This window comes from Musa acuminata, chromosome BXJ2-8 (genome assembly GCF_036884655.1).
Source record: "Musa acuminata AAA Group cultivar baxijiao chromosome BXJ2-8, Cavendish_Baxijiao_AAA, whole genome shotgun sequence".
Taxonomy (NCBI): domain Eukaryota; kingdom Viridiplantae; phylum Streptophyta; class Magnoliopsida; order Zingiberales; family Musaceae; genus Musa; species Musa acuminata.
The window spans coordinates 42,022,730-42,035,000 of NC_088345.1; the positions used below are offsets into that span (position 1 = coordinate 42,022,730).

At 53.3% G+C, this 12,271-nt stretch overlaps 22 non-coding genes across 22 annotated transcripts; all 22 read right to left on the reverse strand.

Moving 5' to 3' along the window:
- Positions 1–19: 19 nt before the first annotated feature.
- On the reverse strand, positions 20–138 carry LOC135621563 (5S ribosomal RNA). The gene has a single exon (XR_010490727.1). It is a non-coding gene; the product is annotated as a 5S ribosomal RNA (ribosomal RNA).
- Positions 139–586: 448 nt separating this feature from the next.
- On the reverse strand, positions 587–705 carry LOC135621513 (5S ribosomal RNA). Its single transcript, XR_010490677.1, has one exon. It is a non-coding gene; the product is annotated as a 5S ribosomal RNA (ribosomal RNA).
- Positions 706–1,129: 424 nt separating this feature from the next.
- Positions 1,130–1,248, reverse strand: LOC135621564 (5S ribosomal RNA). Its single transcript, XR_010490728.1, has one exon. It is a non-coding gene; the product is annotated as a 5S ribosomal RNA (ribosomal RNA).
- Positions 1,249–1,696: 448 nt separating this feature from the next.
- LOC135621514 (5S ribosomal RNA) lies at positions 1,697–1,815 on the reverse strand. The gene has a single exon (XR_010490678.1). It is a non-coding gene; the product is annotated as a 5S ribosomal RNA (ribosomal RNA).
- Positions 1,816–2,263: 448 nt separating this feature from the next.
- LOC135620514 (5S ribosomal RNA) lies at positions 2,264–2,382 on the reverse strand. Its single transcript, XR_010489757.1, has one exon. It is a non-coding gene; the product is annotated as a 5S ribosomal RNA (ribosomal RNA).
- A 448-nt stretch (positions 2,383–2,830) lies between these two features.
- LOC135621515 (5S ribosomal RNA) lies at positions 2,831–2,949 on the reverse strand. Its single transcript, XR_010490679.1, has one exon. It is a non-coding gene; the product is annotated as a 5S ribosomal RNA (ribosomal RNA).
- Positions 2,950–3,397: 448 nt separating this feature from the next.
- On the reverse strand, positions 3,398–3,516 carry LOC135621516 (5S ribosomal RNA). Its single transcript, XR_010490680.1, has one exon. It is a non-coding gene; the product is annotated as a 5S ribosomal RNA (ribosomal RNA).
- A 424-nt stretch (positions 3,517–3,940) lies between these two features.
- LOC135620548 (5S ribosomal RNA) lies at positions 3,941–4,059 on the reverse strand. The gene has a single exon (XR_010489791.1). It is a non-coding gene; the product is annotated as a 5S ribosomal RNA (ribosomal RNA).
- A 448-nt stretch (positions 4,060–4,507) lies between these two features.
- On the reverse strand, positions 4,508–4,626 carry LOC135621517 (5S ribosomal RNA). The gene has a single exon (XR_010490681.1). It is a non-coding gene; the product is annotated as a 5S ribosomal RNA (ribosomal RNA).
- Positions 4,627–5,074: 448 nt separating this feature from the next.
- On the reverse strand, positions 5,075–5,193 carry LOC135620692 (5S ribosomal RNA). Its single transcript, XR_010489930.1, has one exon. It is a non-coding gene; the product is annotated as a 5S ribosomal RNA (ribosomal RNA).
- Positions 5,194–5,617: 424 nt separating this feature from the next.
- On the reverse strand, positions 5,618–5,736 carry LOC135621566 (5S ribosomal RNA). Its single transcript, XR_010490729.1, has one exon. It is a non-coding gene; the product is annotated as a 5S ribosomal RNA (ribosomal RNA).
- A 448-nt stretch (positions 5,737–6,184) lies between these two features.
- Positions 6,185–6,303, reverse strand: LOC135621518 (5S ribosomal RNA). The gene has a single exon (XR_010490682.1). It is a non-coding gene; the product is annotated as a 5S ribosomal RNA (ribosomal RNA).
- A 423-nt stretch (positions 6,304–6,726) lies between these two features.
- LOC135621568 (5S ribosomal RNA) lies at positions 6,727–6,845 on the reverse strand. Its single transcript, XR_010490731.1, has one exon. It is a non-coding gene; the product is annotated as a 5S ribosomal RNA (ribosomal RNA).
- A 448-nt stretch (positions 6,846–7,293) lies between these two features.
- Positions 7,294–7,412, reverse strand: LOC135621519 (5S ribosomal RNA). Its single transcript, XR_010490683.1, has one exon. It is a non-coding gene; the product is annotated as a 5S ribosomal RNA (ribosomal RNA).
- A 424-nt stretch (positions 7,413–7,836) lies between these two features.
- On the reverse strand, positions 7,837–7,955 carry LOC135621592 (5S ribosomal RNA). The gene has a single exon (XR_010490755.1). It is a non-coding gene; the product is annotated as a 5S ribosomal RNA (ribosomal RNA).
- Positions 7,956–8,403: 448 nt separating this feature from the next.
- Positions 8,404–8,522, reverse strand: LOC135621593 (5S ribosomal RNA). Its single transcript, XR_010490756.1, has one exon. It is a non-coding gene; the product is annotated as a 5S ribosomal RNA (ribosomal RNA).
- A 424-nt stretch (positions 8,523–8,946) lies between these two features.
- On the reverse strand, positions 8,947–9,065 carry LOC135621659 (5S ribosomal RNA). The gene has a single exon (XR_010490822.1). It is a non-coding gene; the product is annotated as a 5S ribosomal RNA (ribosomal RNA).
- Positions 9,066–9,513: 448 nt separating this feature from the next.
- Positions 9,514–9,632, reverse strand: LOC135621520 (5S ribosomal RNA). The gene has a single exon (XR_010490684.1). It is a non-coding gene; the product is annotated as a 5S ribosomal RNA (ribosomal RNA).
- A 424-nt stretch (positions 9,633–10,056) lies between these two features.
- LOC135620519 (5S ribosomal RNA) lies at positions 10,057–10,175 on the reverse strand. Its single transcript, XR_010489762.1, has one exon. It is a non-coding gene; the product is annotated as a 5S ribosomal RNA (ribosomal RNA).
- Positions 10,176–10,599: 424 nt separating this feature from the next.
- On the reverse strand, positions 10,600–10,718 carry LOC135621660 (5S ribosomal RNA). Its single transcript, XR_010490823.1, has one exon. It is a non-coding gene; the product is annotated as a 5S ribosomal RNA (ribosomal RNA).
- A 448-nt stretch (positions 10,719–11,166) lies between these two features.
- LOC135621521 (5S ribosomal RNA) lies at positions 11,167–11,285 on the reverse strand. Its single transcript, XR_010490685.1, has one exon. It is a non-coding gene; the product is annotated as a 5S ribosomal RNA (ribosomal RNA).
- A 468-nt stretch (positions 11,286–11,753) lies between these two features.
- LOC135621523 (5S ribosomal RNA) lies at positions 11,754–11,872 on the reverse strand. Its single transcript, XR_010490687.1, has one exon. It is a non-coding gene; the product is annotated as a 5S ribosomal RNA (ribosomal RNA).
- Between the last annotated feature and the right edge of the window lie 399 nt (positions 11,873–12,271).

Genomic DNA, 12,271 nt, shown 5'->3' on the forward strand with positions numbered 1-12,271 from the left:
GACTTTTGGGGCGCAAAAAGGAGTGCAACACGAGGACTTCCCAAGGGGTCACCCATCCTAGTACTACTCTCGCCCAAGCACGCTTAACTTCGGAGTTCTGATGGGATCCGGTGCTTTAGTGCTGGTATGATCGCACTCATTTTGTGTGCGTCGTCCCTCGCCTTTGTACTCTCGAACGATCTCGGAATCGCCATTGTCGGATCTCTCCGATGCCCACGAGGCCGACCGCGTACCGGACACGGCAAGCGCGCGCCGAAACCATCGGGACTTTCTCGAACGAACTCGGAATCGCTATTGCGGCCCCATTCCGGAAAGCTCTCTCCGAGCCCCACGAGACTGACTGCGTAGCGGTCACGGCAAATTCCGAGGCCCAAAACCATCGCCTCGGAGGCCGACGGGAGAGGTTTTGGCCGCTCGGGGCGCAAAAACGAGTGCAACAGGGGGTCACCCATCCTAGAACCACTGTATGTTTATGAAGAAATTTTTAGATGATGATTTCATTATTCTCCTGCTATATGTTAATGACATATTTATTGTTGGCCATAATGCTGGAAAAATTGAAAAGCTTAAAAGAGGGGCGCAAAAAGGAGTGCAACACGAGGACTTCCCAGGGGGTCACCCATCCTAGTACTACTCTCGCCCAAGCACGCTTAACTTCGGAGTTCTGATGGGATCCGGTGCTTTAGTGCTGGTATGATCGCACTCGTTTTGTGTGCGTCGTCCCTCGCCTTTGTACTCTCGAACGATCTCGGAATCGCCATTGTCGGATCTCTCCGATGCCCACGAGGCCGACCGCGTACCGGACACGGCAAGCGCGCGCCGAAACCATCGGGACTTTCTCGAACGAACTCGGAATCGCTATTGCGGCCCCATTCCGGAAAGCTCTCTCCGAGCCCCACGAGACTGACTGCGTAGCGGTCACGGCAAATTCCGAGGCCCAAAACCATCGCCTCGGAGGCCGACGGGAGAGGTTTTGGCCGCTCGGGGCGCAAAAACGAGTGCAACAGGGGGTCACCCATCCTAGAACCACTGTATGTTTATGAAGAAATTTTTAGATGATGATTTCATTATTCTCCTGCTATATGTTAATGACATATTTATTAACACGAGGACTTTTGGGGCGCAAAAAGGAGTGCAACACGAGGACTTCCCAAGGGGTCACCCATCCTAGTACTACTCTCGCCCAAGCACGCTTAACTTCGGAGTTCTGATGGGATCCGGTGCTTTAGTGCTGGTATGATCGCACTCGTTTTGTGTGCGTCGTCCCTCGCCTTTGTACTCTCGAACGATCTCGGAATCGCCATTGTCGGATCTCTCCGATGCCCACGAGGCCGACCGCGTACCGGACACGGCAAGCGCGCGCCGAAACCATCGGGACTTTCTCGAACGAACTCGGAATCGCTATTGCGGCCCCATTCCGGAAAGCTCTCTCCGAGCCCCACGAGACTGACTGCGTAGCGGTCACGGCAAATTCCGAGGCCCAAAACCATCGCCTCGGAGGCCGACGGGAGAGGTTTTGGCCGCTCGGGGCGCAAAAACGAGTGCAACAGGGGGTCACCCATCCTAGAACCACTGTATGTTTATGAAGAAATTTTTAGATGATGATTTCATTATTCTCCTGCTATATGTTAATGACATATTTATTGTTGGCCATAATGCTGGAAAAATTGAAAAGCTTAAAAGAGGGGCGCAAAAAGGAGTGCAACACGAGGACTTCCCAGGGGGTCACCCATCCTAGTACTACTCTCGCCCAAGCACGCTTAACTTCGGAGTTCTGATGGGATCCGGTGCTTTAGTGCTGGTATGATCGCACTCGTTTTGTGTGCGTCGTCCCTCGCCTTTGTACTCTCGAACGATCTCGGAATCGCCATTGTCGGATCTCTCCGATGCCCACGAGGCCGACCGCGTACCGGACACGGCAAGCGCGCGCCGAAACCATCGGGACTTTCTCGAACGAACTCGGAATCGCTATTGCGGCCCCATTCCGGAAAGCTCTCTCCGAGCCCCACGAGACTGACTGCGTAGCGGTCACGGCAAATTCCGAGGCCCAAAACCATCGCCTCGGAGGCCGACGGGAGAGGTTTTGGCCGCTCGGGGCGCAAAAACGAGTGCAACAGGGGGTCACCCATCCTAGAACCACTGTATGTTTATGAAGAAATTTTTAGATGATGATTTCATTATTCTCCTGCTATATGTTAATGACATATTTATTGTTGGCCATAATGCTGGAAAAATTGAAAAGCTTAAAAGAGGGGCGCAAAAAGGAGTGCAACACGAGGACTTCCCAGGGGGTCACCCATCCTAGTACTACTCTCACCCAAGCACACTTAACTTCGGAGTTCTGATGGGATCCGGTGCTTTAGTGCTGGTATGATCGCACTCGTTTTGTTTGCGTCGTCCCTCGCCTTTGTACTCTCGAACGATCTCGGAATCGCCATTGTCGGATCTCTCCGATGCCCACGAGGCCGACCGCGTACCGGACACGGCAAGCGCGCGCCGAAACCATCGGGACTTTCTCGAACGAACTCGGAATCGCTATTGCGGCCCCATTCCGGAAAGCTCTCTCCGAGCCCCACGAGACTGACTGCGTAGCGGTCACGGCAAATTCCGAGGCCCAAAACCATCGCCTCGGAGGCCGACGGGAGAGGTTTTGGCCGCTCGGGGCGCAAAAACGAGTGCAACAGGGGGTCACCCATCCTAGAACCACTGTATGTTTATGAAGAAATTTTTAGATGATGATTTCATTATTCTCCTGCTATATGTTAATGACATATTTATTGTTGGCCATAATGCTGGAAAAATTGAAAAGCTTAAAAGAGGGGCGCAAAAAGGAGTGCAACACGAGGACTTCCCAGGGGGTCACCCATCCTAGTACTACTCTCGCCCAAGCACGCTTAACTTCGGAGTTCTGATGGGATCCGGTGCTTTAGTGCTGGTATGATCGCACTCGTTTTGTGTGCGTCGTCCCTCGCCTTTGTACTCTCGAACGATCTCGGAATCGCCATTGTCGGATCTCTCCGATGCCCACGAGGCCGACCGCGTACCGGACACGGCAAGCGCGCGCCGAAACCATCGGGACTTTCTCGAACGAACTCGGAATCGCTATTGCGGCCCCATTCCGGAAAGCTCTCTCCGAGCCCCACGAGACTGACTGCGTAGCGGTCACGGCAAATTCCGAGGCCCAAAACCATCGCCTCGGAGGCCGACGGGAGAGGTTTTGGCCGCTCGGGGCGCAAAAACGAGTGCAACAGGGGGTCACCCATCCTAGAACCACTGTATGTTTATGAAGAAATTTTTAGATGATGATTTCATTATTCTCCTGCTATATGTTAATGACATATTTATTGTTGGCCATAATGCTGGAAAAATTGAAAAGCTTAAAAGAGGGGCGCAAAAAGGAGTGCAACACGAGGACTTCCCAGGGGGTCACCCATCCTAGTACTACTCTCGCCCAAGCACGCTTAACTTCGGAGTTCTGATGGGATCCGGTGCTTTAGTGCTGGTATGATCGCACTCGTTTTGTGTGCGTCGTCCCTCGCCTTTGTACTCTCGAACGATCTCGGAATCGCCATTGTCGGATCTCTCCGATGCCCACGAGGCCGACCGCGTACCGGACACGGCAAGCGCGCGCCGAAACCATCGGGACTTTCTCGAACGAACTCGGAATCGCTATTGCGGCCCCATTCCGGAAAGCTCTCTCCGAGCCCCACGAGACTGACTGCGTAGCGGTCACGGCAAATTCCGAGGCCCAAAACCATCGCCTCGGAGGCCGACGGGAGAGGTTTTGGCCGCTCGGGGCGCAAAAACGAGTGCAACAGGGGGTCACCCATCCTAGAACCACTGTATGTTTATGAAGAAATTTTTAGATGATGATTTCATTGTTCTCCTGCTATATGTTAATGACATATTTATTAACACGAGGACTTTTGGGGCGCAAAAAGGAGTGCAACACGAGGACTTCCCAAGGGGTCACCCATCCTAGTACTACTCTCGCCCAAGCACGCTTAACTTCGGAGTTCTGATGGGATCCGGTGCTTTAGTGTTGGTATGATCGCACTCGTTTTGTGTGCGTCGTCCCTCGCCTTTGTACTCTCGAACGATCTCGGAATCGCCATTGTCGGATCTCTCCGATGCCCACGAGGCCGACCGCGTACCGGACACGGCAAGCGCGCGCCGAAACCATCGGGACTTTCTCGAACGAACTCGGAATCGCTATTGCGGCCCCATTCCGGAAAGCTCTCTCCGAGCCCCACGAGACTGACTGCGTAGCGGTCACGGCAAATTCCGAGGCCCAAAACCATCGCCTCGGAGGCCGACGGGAGAGGTTTTGGCCGCTCGGGGCGCAAAAACGAGTGCAACAGGGGGTCACCCATCCTAGAACCACTGTATGTTTATGAAGAAATTTTTAGATGATGATTTCATTATTCTCCTGCTATATGTTAATGACATATTTATTGTTGGCCATAATGCTGGAAAAATTGAAAAGCTTAAAAGAGGGGCGCAAAAAGGAGTGCAACACGAGGACTTCCCAGGGGGTCACCCATCCTAGTACTACTCTCGCCCAAGCACGCTTAACTTCGGAGTTCTGATGGGATCCGGTGCTTTAGTGCTGGTATGATCGCACTCGTTTTGTGTGCGTCGTCCCTCGCCTTTGTACTCTCGAACGATCTCGGAATCGCCATTGTCGGATCTCTCCGATGCCCACGAGGCCGACCGCGTACCGGACACGGCAAGCGCGCGCCGAAACCATCGGGACTTTCTCGAACGAACTCGGAATCGCTATTGCGGCCCCATTCCGGAAAGCTCTCTCCGAGCCCCACGAGACTGACTGCGTAGCGGTCACGGCAAATTCCGAGGCCCAAAACCATCGCCTCGGAGGCCGACGGGAGAGGTTTTGGCCGCTCGGGGCGCAAAAACGAGTGCAACAGGGGGTCACCCATCCTAGAACCACTGTATGTTTATGAAGAAATTTTTAGATGATGATTTCATTATTCTCCTGCTATATGTTAATGACATATTTATTGTTGGCCATAATGCTGGAAAAATTGAAAAGCTTAAAAGAGGGGCGCAAAAAGGAGTGCAACACGAGGACTTCCCAGGGGGTCACCCATCCTAGTACTACTCTCCCCCAAGCACACTTAACTTCGGAGTTCTGATGGGATCCGGTGCTTTAGTGCTGGTATGATCGCACTCGTTTTGTTTGCGTCGTCCCTCGCCTTTGTACTCTCGAACGATCTCGGAATCGCCATTGTCGGATCTCTCCGATGCCCACGAGGCCGACCGCGTACCGGACACGGCAAGCGCGCGCCGAAACCATCGGGACTTTCTCGAACGAACTCGGAATCGCTATTGCGGCCCCATTCCGGAAAGCTCTCTCCGAGCCCCACGAGACTGACTGCGTAGCGGTCACGGCAAATTCCGAGGCCCAAAACCATCGCCTCGGAGGCCGACGGGAGAGGTTTTGGCCGCTCGGGGCGCAAAAACGAGTGCAACAGGGGGTCACCCATCCTAGAACCACTGTATGTTTATGAAGAAATTTTTAGATGATGATTTCATTATTCTCCTGCTATATGTTAATGACATATTTATTAACACGAGGACTTTTGGGGCGCAAAAAGGAGTGCAACACGAGGACTTCCCAAGGGGTCACCCATCCTAGTACTACTCTCGCCCAAGCACGCTTAACTTCGGAGTTCTGATGGGATCCGGTGCTTTAGTGCTGGTATGATCGCACTCGTTTTGTGTGCGTCGTCCCTCGCCTTTGTACTCTCGAACGATCTCGGAATCGCCATTGTCGGATCTCTCCGATGCCCACGAGGCCGACCGCGTACCGGACACGGCAAGCGCGCGCCGAAACCATCGGGACTTTCTCGAACGAACTCGGAATCGCTATTGCGGCCCCATTCCGGAAAGCTCTCTCCGAGCCCCACGAGACTGACTGCGTAGCGGTCACGGCAAATTCCGAGGCCCAAAACCATCGCCTCGGAGGCCGACGGGAGAGGTTTTGGCCGCTCGGGGCGCAAAAACGAGTGCAACAGGGGGTCACCCATCCTAGAACCACTGTATGTTTATGAAGAAATTTTTAGATGATGATTTCATTATTCTCCTGCTATATGTTAATGACATATTTATTGTTGGCCATAATGCTGGAAAAATTGAAAAGCTTAAAAGAGGGGCGCAAAAAGGAGTGCAACACGAGGACTTCCCAGGGGGTCACCCATCCTAGTACTACTCTCGCCCAAGCACGCTTAACTTCGGAGTTCTGATGGGATCCGGTGCTTTAGTGCTGGTATGATCGCACTCGTTTTGTGTGCGTCGTCCCTCGCCTTTGTACTCTCGAACGATCTCGGAATCGCCATTGTCGGATCTCTCCGATGCCCACGAGGCCGACCGCGTACCGGACACGGCAAGCGCGCGCCGAAACCATTGGGACTTTCTCGAACGAACTCGGAATCGCTATTGCGGCCCCATTCCGGAAAGCTCTCTCCGAGCCCCACGAGACTGACTGCGTAGCGGTCACGGCAAATTCCGAGGCCCAAAACCATCGCCTCGGAGGCCGACGGGAGAGGTTTTGGCCGCTCGGGGCGCAAAAACGAGTGAACAGGGGGTCACCCATCCTAGAACCACTGTATGTTTATGAAGAAATTTTTAGATGATGATTTCATTATTCTCCTGCTATATGTTAATGACATATTTATTAACACGAGGACTTTTGGGGCGCAAAAAGGAGTGCAACACGAGGACTTCCCAAGGGGTCACCCATCCTAGTACTACTCTCGCCCAAGCACGCTTAACTTCGGAGTTCTGATGGGATCCGGTGCTTTAGTGCTGGTATGATCGCACTCGTTTTGTGTGCGTCGTCCCTCGCCTTTGTACTCTCGAACGATCTCGGAATCGCCATTGTCGGATCTCTCCGATGCCCACGAGGCCGACCGCGTACCGGACACGGCAAGCGCGCGCCGAAACCATCGGGACTTTCTCGAACGAACTCGGAATCGCTATTGCGGCCCCATTCCGGAAAGCTCTCTCCGAGCCCCACGAGACTGACTGCGTAGCGGTCACGGCAAATTCCGAGGCCCAAAACCATCGCCTCGGAGGCCGACGGGAGAGGTTTTGGCCGCTCGGGGCGCAAAAACGAGTGCAACAGGGGGTCACCCATCCTAGAACCACTGTATGTTTATGAAGAAATTTTTAGATGATGATTTCATTATTCTCCTGCTATATGTTAATGACATATTTATTGTTGGCCATAATGCTGGAAAAATTGAAAAGCTTAAAAGAGGGGCGCAAAAAGGAGTGCAACACGAGGACTTCCCAGGGGGTCACCCATCCTAGTACTACTCTCGCCCAAGCACGCTTAACTTCGGAGTTCTGATGGGATCCGGTGCTTTAGTGCTGGTATGATCGCACTCGTTTTGTGTGCGTCGTCCCTCGCCTTTGTACTCTCGAACGATCTCGGAATCGCCATTGTCGGATCTCTCCGATGCCTACGAGGCCGACCGCGTACCGGACACGGCAAGCGCGCGCCGAAACCATCGGGACTTTCTCGAACGAACTCGGAATCGCTATTGCGGCCCCATTCCGGAAAGCTCTCTCCGAGCCCCACGAGACTGACTGCGTAGCGGTCACGGCAAATTCCGAGGCCCAAAACCATCGCCTCGGAGGCCGACGGGAGAGGTTTTGGCCGCTCGGGGCGCAAAAACGAGTGCAACAGGGGGTCACCCATCCTAGAACCACTGTATGTTTATGAAGAAATTTTTAGATGATGATTTCTTTATTCTCCTGCTATATGTTAATGACATATTTATTAACACGAGGACTTTTGGGGCGCAAAAAGGAGTGCAACACGAGGACTTCCCAGGGGGTAACCCATCCTAGTACTACTCTCGCCCAAGCACGCTTAACTTCGGAGTTCTGATGGGATCCGGTGCTTTAGTGCTGGTATGATCGCACTCGTTTTGTGTGCGTCGTCCCTCGCCTTTGTACTCTCGAACGATCTCGGAATCGCCATTGTCGGATCTCTCCGATGCCCACGAGGCCGACCGCGTACCGGACACGGCAAGCGCGCGCCGAAACCATCGGGACTTTCTCGAACGAACTCGGAATCGCTATTGCGGCCCCATTCCGGAAAGCTCTCTCCGAGCCCCACGAGACTGACTGCGTAGCAGTCACGGCAAATTCCGAGGCCCAAAACCATCGCCTCGGAGGCCGACGGGAGAGGTTTTGGCCGCTCGGGGCGCAAAAACGAGTGCAACAGGGGGTCACCCATCCTAGAACCACTGTATGTTTATGAAGAAATTTTTAGATGATGATTTCATTATTCTCCTGCTATATGTTAATGACATATTTATTGTTGGCCATAATGCTGGAAAAATTGAAAAGCTTAAAAGAGGGGCGCAAAAAGGAGTGCAACACGAGGACTTCCCAGGGGGTAACCCATCCTAGTACTACTCTCGCCCAAGCACGCTTAACTTCGGAGTTCTGATGGGATCCGGTGCTTTAGTGCTGGTATGATCGCACTCGTTTTGTGTGCGTCGTCCCTCCCCTTTGTACTCTCGAACGATCTCGGAATCGCCATTGTCGGATCTCTCCGATGCCCACGAGGCCGACCGCGTACCGGACACGGCAAGCGCGCGCCGAAACCATCGGGACTTTCTCGAACGAACTCGGAATCGCTATTGCGGCCCCATTCCGGAAAGCTCTCTCCGAGCCCCACGAGACTGACTGCGTAGCGGTCACGGCAAATTCCGAGGCCCAAAACCATCGCCTCGGAGGCCGACGGGAGAGGTTTTGGCCGCTCGGGGCGCAAAAACGAGTGCAACAGGGGGTCACCCATCCTAGAACCACTGTATGTTTATGAAGAAATTTTTAGATGATGATTTCATTATTCTCCTGCTATATGTTAATGACATATTTATTAACACGAGGACTTTTGGGGCGCAAAAAGGAGTGCAACACGAGGACTTCCCAAGGGGTAACCCATCCTAGTACTACTCTCGCCCAAGCACGCTTAACTTCGGAGTTCTGATGGGATCCGGTGCTTTAGTGCTGGTATGATCGCACTCGTTTTGTGTGCGTCGTCCCTCGCCTTTGTACTCTCGAACGATCTCGGAATCGCCATTGTCGGATCTCTCCGATGCCCACGAGGCCGACCGCGTACCGGACACGGCAAGCGCGCGCCGAAACCATCGGGACTTTCTCGAACGAACTCGGAATCGCTATTGCGGCCCCATTCCGGAAAGCTCTCTCCGAGCCCCACGAGACTGACTGCGTAGCGGTCACGGCAAATTCCGAGGCCCAAAACCATCGCCTCGGAGGCCGACGGGAGAGGTTTTGGCCGCTCGGGGCGCAAAAACGAGTGCAACAGGGGGTCACCCATCCTAGAACCACTGTATGTTTATGAAGAAATTTTTAGATGATGATTTCATTATTCTCCTGCTATATGTTAATGACATATTTATTGTTGGCCATAATGCTGGAAAAATTGAAAAGCTTAAAAGAGGGGCGCAAAAAGGAGTGCAACACGAGGACTTCCCAGGGGGTCACCCATCCTAGTACTACTCTCGCCCAAGCACGCTTAACTTCGGAGTTCTGATGGGATCCGGTGCTTTAGTGCTGGTATGATCGCACTCGTTTTGTGTGCGTCGTCCCTCGCCTTTGTACTCTCGAACGATCTCGGAATCGCCATTGTCGGATCTCTCCGATGCCCACGAGGCCGACCGCGTACCGGACACGGCAAGCGCGCGCCGAAACCATCGGGACTTTCTCGAACGAACTCGGAATCGCTATTGCGGCCCCATTCCGGAAAGCTCTCTCCGAGCCCCACGAGACTGACTGCGTAGCGGTCACGGCAAATTCCGAGGCCCAAAACCATCGCCTCGGAGGCCGACGGGAGAGGTTTTGGCCGCTCGGGGCGCAAAAACGAGTGCAACAGGGGGTCACCCATCCTAGAACCACTGTATGTTTATGAAGAAATTTTTAGATGATGATTTCATTATTCTCCTGCTATATGTTAATGACATATTTATTAACACGAGGACTTTTGGGGCGCAAAAAGGAGTGCAACACGAGGACTTCCCAGGGGGTAACCCATCCTAGTACTACTCTCGCCCAAACACGCTTAACTTCGGAGTTCTGATGGGATCCGGTGCTTTAGTGCTGGTATGATCGCACTCGTTTTGTGTGCGTCGTCCCTCGCCTTTGTACTCTCGAACGATCTCGGAATCGCCATTGTCGGATCTCTCCGATGCCCACGAGGCCGACCGCGTACCGGACACGGCAAGCGCGCGCCGAAACCATCGGGACTTTCTCGAACGAACTCGGAATCGCTATTGCGGCCCCATTCCGGAAAGCTCTCTCCGAGCCCCACGAGACTGACTGCGTAGCGGTCACGGCAAATTCCGAGGCCCAAAACCATCGCCTCGGAGGCCGACGGGAGAGGTTTTGGCCGCTCGGGGCGCAAAAACGAGTGCAACAGGGGGTCACCCATCCTAGAACCACTGTATGTTTATGAAGAAATTTTTAGATGATGATTTCATTATTCTCCTGCTATATGTTAATGACATATTTATTAACACGAGGACTTTTGGGGCGCAAAAAGGAGTGCAACACGAGGACTTCCCAAGGGGTAACCCATCCTAGTACTACTCTCGCCCAAGCACGCTTAACTTCGGAGTTCTGATGGGATCCGGTGCTTTAGTGCTGGTATGATCGCACTCGTTTTGTGTGCGTCGTCCCTCGCCTTTGTACTCTCGAACGATCTCGGAATCGCCATTGTCGGATCTCTCCGATGCCCACGAGGCCGACCGCGTACCGGACACGGCAAGCGCGCGCCGAAACCATCGGGACTTTCTCGAACGAACTCGGAATCGCTATTGCGGCCCCATTCCGGAAAGCTCTCTCCGAGCCCCACGAGACTGACTGCGTAGCGGTCACGGCAAATTCCGAGGCCCAAAACCATCGCCTCGGAGGCCGACGGGAGAGGTTTTGGCCGCTCGGGGCGCAAAAACGAGTGCAACAGGGGGTCACCCATCCTAGAACCACTGTATGTTTATGAAGAAATTTTTAGATGATGATTTCATTATTCTCCTGCTATATGTTAATGACATATTTATTGTTGGCCATAATGCTGGAAAAATTGAAAAGCTTAAAAGAGGGGCGCAAAAAGGAGTGCAACACGAGGACTTCCCAGGGGGTCACCCATCCTAGTACTACTCTCGCCCAAGCACGCTTAACTTCGGAGTTCTGATGGGATCCGGTGCTTTAGTGCTGGTATGATCGCACTCGTTTTGTGTGCGTCGTCCCTCGCCTTTGTACTCTCGAACGATCTCGGAATCGCCATTGTCGGATCTCTCCGATGCCCACGAGGCCGACCGCGTACCGGACACGGCAAGCGCGCGCCGAAACCATCGGGACTTTCTCGAACGAACTCGGAATCGCTATTGCGGCCCCATTCCGGAAAGCTCTCTCCGAGCCCCACGAGACTGACTGCGTAGCGGTCACGGCAAATTCCGAGGCCCAAAACCATCGCCTCGGAGGCCGACGGGAGAGGTTTTGGCCGCTCGGGGCGCAAAAACGAGTGCAACAGGGGGTCACCCATCCTAGAACCACTGTATGTTTATGAAGAAATTTTTAGATGATGATTTCATTATTCTCCTGCTATATGTTAATGACATATTTATTGTTGGCCATAATGCTGGAAAAATTGAAAAGCTTAAAAGAGGGTTCTAAGTAAGTCTTTTGGGGCGCAAAAAGGAGTGCAACACGAGGACTTCCCAGGGGGTCACCCATCCTAGTACTACTCTCGCCCAAGCACGCTTAACTTCGGAGTTCTGATGGGATCCGGTGCTTTAGTGCTGGTATGATCGCACTCGTTTTGTGTGCGTCGTCCCTCGCCTTTGTACTCTCGAACGATCTCGGAATCGCCATTGTCGGATCTCTCCGATGCCCACGAGGCCGACCGCGTACCGGACACGGCAAGCGCGCGCCGAAACCATCGGGACTTTCTCGAACGAACTCGGAATCGCTATTGCGACCCCATTCCGGAAAGCTCTCTCCGAGCCCCACGAGACTGACTGCGTAGCGGTCACGGCAAATTCCGAGGCCCAAAACCATCGCCTCGGAGGCCGACGGGAGAGGTTTTGGCCGCTCGGGGCGCAAAAACGAGTGCAACAGGGGGTCACCCATCCTAGAACCACTGTATGTTTATGAAGAAATTTTTAGATGATGATTTCATTATTCTCCTGCTATATGTTAATGACATATTTATTAA